We start from the raw sequence: 8,999 nt of genomic DNA on the forward strand, positions 1-8,999 counted from the left end.
TTTGACTTCTCGAGTATCTAGAGGGCGCAATTGCTATCCGATTTGGCTGGAATTTCGAACGTATTTTTTATACCCACCACCTCATTTAATCATTCCGTTTGAAACGCATCGAAATATCCATTTCAGACCTTACAAAGTACACGTATGTATTTGTGATCGTCGTAAAATTCTAAGACGATTTATCCATGTTCGTGTTTCATTCCATCCGTCTGTTTTAATCACGCTACAGCCTACAATAATTAAGTATAAGGCGTCTAGGCACCTGAATCCAATATCATCAAGATCAGGCCCGATTTGGATATACATATATAACTATGGGTATAGTAGTGGAGTTATAATGAAATACGATGATGAATATATCCATGTGATGGGTATTGGCCGAACTTAATACGTTTTTACTTGTTACCTTTATAGAACCTTGTTTACTTTGCACATGCAAGTGAACTTTTTTTTACCCTTCACCATAGGATGGAGGTAAACTTATTTCGTCATTCTCTTTGTAACACCTCGAAATATGCATCTGAGACCCTATAAGGTATATATATTCTTGGTCGTCAGGTCCATTTAAATCGATCTAGGCATGTCTGTCAGTCAGTCCGTCTGTCTGTCGAAAGCACTCTAACTTTCGAAGGAGTAAAGCTAGCCGCTTGAAATTTTGCACAAATACTTTTTATTAGTGTAGGTCAGTTGGGATTGTAAATGGTTCAAATCGGTCCATGTTTTGATATAGCTGCCATATAAACCGATCTTTGGTTTTGACTTCTTGAGCCTCTAGAGGGCGCAATTCTCGTCCGATTTAAAAGAAATTTTGCACGTAGTGTTTTGGTACCACTTCCATCTGTGCTGAGCATGATTCGAATCGGTTTATAACCTTGGTATAGCTGTCATATAAACCGATCTTGGATCTTGACTTCTTGAGCCAATAGAGCGTGCAATTCTCATCCGATTTGGCTGAATTTTGCATGAGATGTTTTGTTATGACTTCCAATAACTGTGCTAAGTATGGCGTAAATCGGTATAGAACCTGATATAGCTGCCACATAAACCGATCTGGGATGTTGACTTCTTGAGCCTCTAGAGGGCGCAATTCTCATCCGATTTGGCTAAAATTTTGCACAACGACTTCTCTCATGACCTTCAATACGTGTCTAATATGGTCTGAATCGATCAATAGCTTGCTACAGCTCCCATATAAACCGATCTCCCGATTTTCCTTCTTGAGCCCCTACAAGGCGCAATTCTTATCTGAATGAACTGAAATATCGCACAATGACTTCTACAATTTTCAGCATTCATTTATAGTCCGAATCGGACTATAACTTGATATAGCTCCAGTAGCTTAACAGTTCTTATTCAGTATTCTTTATTTGCCTAAAAAGAGATACCGCGCATAGAACTCGACAAATGCGATCCATGGTGGAGGGTATATAAGATTCGGCCCGGCCGAACTTAGCACGCTCTTACTCGTTTCCATTTGCCCTACTGCTTCTATAAATTGACCAACAAATTTGCTTCCCCTATTGAGCAATTGTTGCCTTTAATCAACGATGGCATTGCTTGATTACTCTATGGACTATAAATACTCGGCATATGTTATTGAAAAGGGTTTCCCCGTAATTTTAAGTTTTTAAACGTATTTGATACAGGGTATTCCCAGAATTTAAAATTTTCTAAACATATTGATAAAGGGTATTCCCGGAATTGCAATTTTGTACAATTGAAGAATTTAACAGTTATTTTTGTGTTTCTGCTTGGGTATTGAATGAATTGTGGCATGGTGACGTACATGACGTGACGTACAATTTTATGCGTAATTTCATAATATTCGCTTCCTCCTTTATGGCGCTTTGCTGAATAAAGCTAAGTATTCTCTTCAGCTTTCCATAAAAAAAAATCGGCGCAACACTGGCAGAAATGTAATACTCAGCTTATAGTGAGCTTATAGTTATGTATATACAGCGGTCAAAAAAAGTATTCATCATTCAATGTTTTTTTTTTAATAAGTCTACAAAAGACAATTGGAATAAAAACATATTAAACTAATGATGCAGTAGTGCTTGTGTGATATATATGTACACAATTTCATTGTTTTTAAAGAAAAAAATAGTATTTATTGGAACAAAAAGGGCCATTTTACAGCTGAACACAAAAAATTAAACAAAAAAAGTATTCATCATTGCAAAAAAACAAAAAAATAAATAACTTAATTTAAAAAAATTAATACTTTGTTATTCGACCACCGCGTCTTATAACTTCTTTTAAACGGTTTGACATCGATTGGACTAATTTAGCGGTTATATTTTGGTCTATATTAGTCCATTCCTCCATTATCACCTGTTGCATTTGACTCTTGCTCGAAAAATTGCGCCTTCTCAATTTGCGTTCGAGATGTTCCCAAAGATGTTCAATTGGGTTCAAGTCGGGACTTTGAGGAGGAGTTTTAATGAATTTGGGGCAATTATACAGCATCCACATCTTGGTATTTAAAGCAGAACGTTTGGGGTCATTATCTTGATAATATCGAAAGTTATTACCAAGCCCAAGTTTTACAGCACTATCTTTTAAATTCCTCTTTAAAATGTCAATGTAATACTTATGATCCATTACTCCATTAATAATTTCAAGATTTCCCGCTCCTGAAGCCGCCATACACCCCCAAACCATTAAACCACCTCCACCATGTTTTACAGTAGCAACTGTGTTTCGTTCTTCAAGCTCTGTATTTGGTTTTCTGTACACTATGACCTTTCCATCGCACCCAAAAAGATTAAACTTGCTCTCGTCTGCAAAAATGACTGTTTTCCAAAATGATTCGGGCTGTTTTACATACATTTTTGCGAAGTTTAGCCTTTTCACTCGGTTTATTTTATTTATAAAGGGCTTCTTACGTGCAGTTCTTCCTCTGTAACTATGCCTTTTGAGTGTATTTCGAATTGTTTGTGTAGTAACTTCCTTCCCTAAATATTCCATAGTGTTTTTACGAAGAATGGTCGCATTTGTCTTCGGAGTTTTCTGAACTTGCCGCACTAGCCAACGCACATCTCCAACTGAAAGTGCTTTTGGTCGACCAGATCTTGGTTTATTGTCAACAGTTTTCGTTTCTGTCCACTTTCTGATGATGGATTGTATAGTAGATCGTGGTCTATTTAATATTTCACTGATAGTTTTTTGAGTTAAACCATTCCTGTGGTGTTTTATTATCAAAACTTTTACCTCATCAGAAACCTCGTTTTGCTTACGACCCATTTTGACAAAAACTATATTTTCAATGAAATTAAATATTTGCTGTCAAGGGCAAAGCCTCCTTTACTAAATAAAACAGAAAAGGGGGATTCCCAAATAATATTTGAATTTGACTTTGATGATAGCACATCAATGATGAATACTTTTTTTGTTCTGTTTTTGGTGTTATTATATAAAATTGCATTTTTACGCTAATTAAATTTATTTTTTGAATTTATTTTAAAACATATTACGAAAAATAAACTATTGCATAAAACTGCATTATTTGTTTACTTTAAATTTTCTTCAATTACCCAAAATAAGTGAATTTATTATCAATTTTGCTAATGATGAATACTTTTTTTGACCGCTGTATATATATATATATATATATATATATATATATATATATATATATATATATATATATATATATATATATATATATATATATATATATATATATATATATATATATATATATATATATATATATATATATATATATATATATATATACATATATATATATATATATATACATATATATATATATATATATATATATATACATATATATTTTTAAATATATATGATTTATTTTAACCCCGTATTGCCATTGGCCTCAAAATTAGATATCAAATTCGTTTTCTAATCTCATTTAAACTCCTAATTGCAAAAGTCAGCAAATATGACCGGTTTGGGGTATTGTCCCTAAAAACTATAAGTATTTAGTTCCACTCTCTTTAAGGCCCAAATTGTCTTGGTGAGCAAATACGTCCTATTTGGGGGTTGTTATGGTGGTAGGACGTCCCCTAGACAGTTGGTCCCTAATGTTGATATCAGATACGTGGTCTACTCCCAAATACCTTTAATTTGAGCCCCATATTTCCATAGTCGGCAAACATGACAGGCTTGGGGGGTGAGTGAATTGGCCTTAAAAATATATATCGGATTCGTGTTCTACTCTAAAAGCCCTCTTATTTGAGCCTCATATTGCAATAGTCAGCAACTACTTCCTATTTGGGAGGTGTTGTGGGGGTGGGGTGGCTCCATAGACACTTTTCCAGAATATTGTTATCAGATTCTTGCTTTACTCCCAAAGACCTTTTATTGGAGCTCCATATTGCTATGGTCGTAAATTTGTCCCCTTTGGGGGATGTTTTTGGGGAGAATTGAGTAGTTTTTTAACTTATTGAGTAGTTTTTTAACTTATGTTAGAAAAAGTACGTCTTATGCATAGTGTGATTATTTATAGGCCTGATGGCTTCGCATTGCATGAAATGAAATAAATAAATAAAAAAAAATAAATAAGTTTGGGGGTGTTTTGGGGAAGTGGTGGACCCGCAGAAACGTGGTCCCACATTTGGATATTACTACTCTACTCGCAAATAGCTTTCATTTGAGTCCCATATTGACATGGTCGGTAAATATGTCCGATTTAGGGGTGTTTTGGGGGTTGGGGTGGTCCTCCTAACACTTGGTCCGACAATTAGATATAAGATACGTTTTACACCAATTTACGTATTTACCCCAATCAGTCCCATCTTGATGTGATTGGTGTAAATATATGTTTGGTAGGTTTTAGGGTGGGGCGGCCCCCCTAGGTACCCCATCCGAAATTTTGATACCAAATTTTTATTTTTAGGGTATTATATGAGAGCATACAAAATTTCGCTTGAATTGCACCACCCATCTCCGAGATCTGGCGTTTCTGAAAATTTGGGTAAGGGGGAGGGTCCGCCCCCCTTCAGATATCTAAAAATGTAGTACCGTATTTTCACCACGGGATCATTATGCACCAGCTGTGAAAATTTTAAGAAAATCGGTTCAACCGTTTCTGAGTCTGTAAGGAACACACAAACAAACAAACAAACTTACAAACAAACACAAATTGATTTTTATATATTTAAGAAAACTACTATTAAATAATATTTGCTTCAATTGCTATGAACACTTCTGCTATACAGATTAATTAACATCTTAAAATTCAATGTAGGTAGGTTTTTGGGAAAAACTCCAATCAACACGTAACCAGACGTTGACCAGAGTAACTTCGCCCTCTTTCCTGCCCTGATAGTACGTTCCTATATACATATGTATGTTTATGTCAGTAAATAATTCGTGGGTGTTTTCAATTCCTTCAAAAAAACCCCCAAACCTCACTTCGTATTTAAGTGTTAGGGATTTTCCCAATTTAGTTTATTTAAAAGGTAACTACCTTTAATGAACTTTTTTGGAAGATAAGTGAGGGAGATATGAACAATTTTTCATGGTATGGTAATCTTTATTGCAGATATCAAAGCTCTGATAGGTATAGAACAAAGTTTTCTAGAATTTTTTAGAGGGAAAATGCATTATTTGTTTTTTTATTTTTTAAATTCTCTGCAACACACATGAAAAGGCACGTAGTAACTTGGTCTAATGTTATCGCCTGTAACTAATTGGGAATGTACAGCAGCTATTGCTGTACGAGACAACGAATAGTAAGAGAGAAGAAGAAACGTCTTCTCTTTTTTATGATTCATAAACTAGTTAGAGTTGCCATCATTTAACGGAAACAAAAGCGCTTTTTTAAAGGGTTTCTTTATGAAAATCTAATAAGACATACTAATAAAAAATTATATTCCACCAAAATAAAAAAAAAATAGATCGAAATATGACCCATGGAGGGTATATAAAGGGTTGCTGACACGAAATGTTAAATGTTAACGCAACGACATATTAATCTGAGATCCAATAAAGTATATATATTCTTGATCGTGTTGACACCCAAAGTCGATTTAGCCATATCCGTCCGTCTGTCGGAAGAACGCTACTTTCGAGCTAGGCGCTTGGAATTCTGCACAAATATTTCCTATTAATGTAGTCGGTTGGGATGGTAAATGGGCCATATCGGTCTATGTTTTGATATAGCTGCCATATTTAGATCTAAAGTGACATTGAAAAGTCGACTTTTCAACTTTTCGATCTTTTCTGATAATCAAAAGTCGACTTTTCGATTATCAAAAGGTCGACTTTTATCGATTATCAAAAAGTCGATTTTTTACAGAAAAAATATACTTGTTGCAGAAAAAATTGGCTGTGCGACTTTTTCATTATTAATATTAAATTTCTGACGCGCAAAATCGATTAAAGCAACGGATTTGATTAATCGTTTTTGCTTGGCATGCCCATATGATTTTTATACCCACCGCCGTAGTAGGGGGTATATTCATTTAGTCATTCCTTTTGCAACACATCGAAACATCAATTTCCGTTCCGTTTTCGCTGAAATTTTAAACAGTGAGTTGTTTCAAACCTTCCTTCATCCGCCCCAAATATGTCTCAAATCGAACTTTATTTAGATATAGTTGCCATATAGACCGATCTGAAGTTTAATGGTCTGGAACTGATAAAATCATCATTTATTACCCAATTTCGCTGAAATTTTAATCCGACATCTGATTTAAATATGGATTACATCGGACTATATTTAAATATAGCTGCCGATTTCTGTCACTTACCGCCACTGCCACTACCAGTGTCTCGGCTAATGCGCCTGTGATGTGGTGTTGATGTCAAGATGAGCAAAGGAACTATTTGAATAATTGTTTGGGAATTAATTACCAAATAGGTCAGAGTTGACATTATTTGCTAATTTTTGATTTAATGATGGTATTTGTTCAATTAAACGAACACTAATTGCATTGGAATCGAGGATCCCCTTGGGCAAAGAATGTGCCTTGAATGGCGTCAATGTGGTAAAATATAACACAAAGCCTATAAATATAGAATTGATTTCTTCTTCATCCGATACCAAGGCAGGGGGAGCTGTACTTTATTCATACCGTTTGCAACACATCAAATTGTAATGACACTACGAAAATGTCCCTTTTTAGCCGAGTTTGAACGTCGCTCCGCTGAGCGACGATTTATTAACAACAGACGGGCGTATGATACGATGATGATATCGAGCATAAATTTTGCACAGAATAATTTTTTGTGTGGTTAGTTCTCGAACGGGCCCTATCAAAGAGATCTTTTGATTTCGGGTCTTAAGCCTGCAAAAGCCACAGATGATCTAAATCGGACCATATTTAGATATAGCTGCCACTACAACGGGTTAGATTAGTTTGAAAAGATGGCGCAGATTCAAATCCGTCCAATAACATGATGGACATACATACACCTAGCAAGTTATCGGCTTGTGGTGCGCTCTGGCTCCGAAAAGTAACGCCAAAAAGGTCTATGCCAGAAAATCCGTTAATACCTCTATACCCCTAAGCTGGTCAATATGGTATCTCATTCGCACCCATGTGACGAAATCAGTTAGCCACGAAAGCCGATCATTTCATATCACATATCAATTAGCGCCCCTATTCTGAATAAATTCACCCACAGTCCTATTTGCTTGTAATATGCCGATACTGACCACCTTCCCTCTTTCTCTCAGTAGCACCCTCCTTTTCTCAAGGATACCCCCCCATTGAGGTTTCGTCATCATTGCCCATGCCCCTAACTCATTGCAACAAAAAATTACATTACTTGACGTCCATATCTAATTTGATCCACATCGGGGGTAGTTGCCTTAAAGGGGTCCCGATTTTCGGTCTTGAGTCCGTGGAAGACGCCTTTATGAGCGGGTAAACCGCCGTAATTTGGTTTGAGCTCCATATTGTCATGATAAGTTTTCATGCCCGTTTTTAGAATGGGGCTAGTCCGGCTTAGATTAGAGATTCGTACACTGTTCCAAAATTTCATTCATTGGAGCCCCACTTTGTTATGATTAATGTACATTTTGGTGGTAGAACGGCCCTCAAGCATTTGGCCCCGAAATTCGATTTCAGATTCGTTCTTTTCTCCCAAAATATCTTGCAATTTAGTTCAATATTGTCGAGATCGGACAATGGACCAACATTTGGATCTCAGATTCATATTCTAATCCCAATTAAGTTTCCTTTGAAACCCATTTTGTCATGACCTGAATATATCTTACTTTGGGGTGTACACCCTACACCACTAGAGTGGACCTGGGGGTTTACATTGAGAACCCAGGGACTGAGATCTGTTTTAGACTGCCTGACCATAACACGGTCCTGCAGGCGGAGTTCCAGGCGATCACGGAATGCGTGAAGTGGTGTGGTGCTAACGCGAGGGCGTCGAGTGTGAACATCTTTACTGACAGTAAAATTGCCATAAGAGCAATAACAACCAGGACCATACCACGAAGTCTTGCAGTATAAGAAGGAGATTAACTCCTTCACTGAGGATGACAAAATCCGCATCGTTTGGGTGCCGGGCCATAACGGAGAAAGGGGAAATGCATGGGCAGACGATTTGGCGGTGAAGGCCATAGGACTGCCGTCAATAAACTTGGTTAACCCGAAACCTTTCGGGTCGACGACCGATCTGCCGGTAAGGAGATTTGGCCCTATAAAAAGCGCATTTATTATCCGATTTTGTTGAAACTTGACGCAGTGACTTATGTTAGGCTTTTCGACATCCGTGTCCTATATGGTTCAGATCTGTTTAAATTTGGATATAGCTACCAAAAAGGCCAATATTTTGTTCTACAAAATTGAAAAGTGACTTATATTTATTAGACCACTCAATGTCCATGCCGAATTTGGGTGCATAAGATACCCAAGTTTCACCGGATTGTGACGAAAGGGGTCTCAATCCGGTGAAACTTGGAGACGTTCACTTGACGTCCGTGCCGAGTTTGGTCTAAATCGGACAAAATCAGATTATAGCGAAAGATGGTTAACATACATATATACCCGAGTTGCTGGGTT

The sequence above is a fragment of the Stomoxys calcitrans genome, chromosome 5 (genome assembly GCF_963082655.1).
Source record: "Stomoxys calcitrans chromosome 5, idStoCalc2.1, whole genome shotgun sequence".
Lineage (NCBI taxonomy): Eukaryota > Metazoa > Arthropoda > Insecta > Diptera > Muscidae > Stomoxys > Stomoxys calcitrans.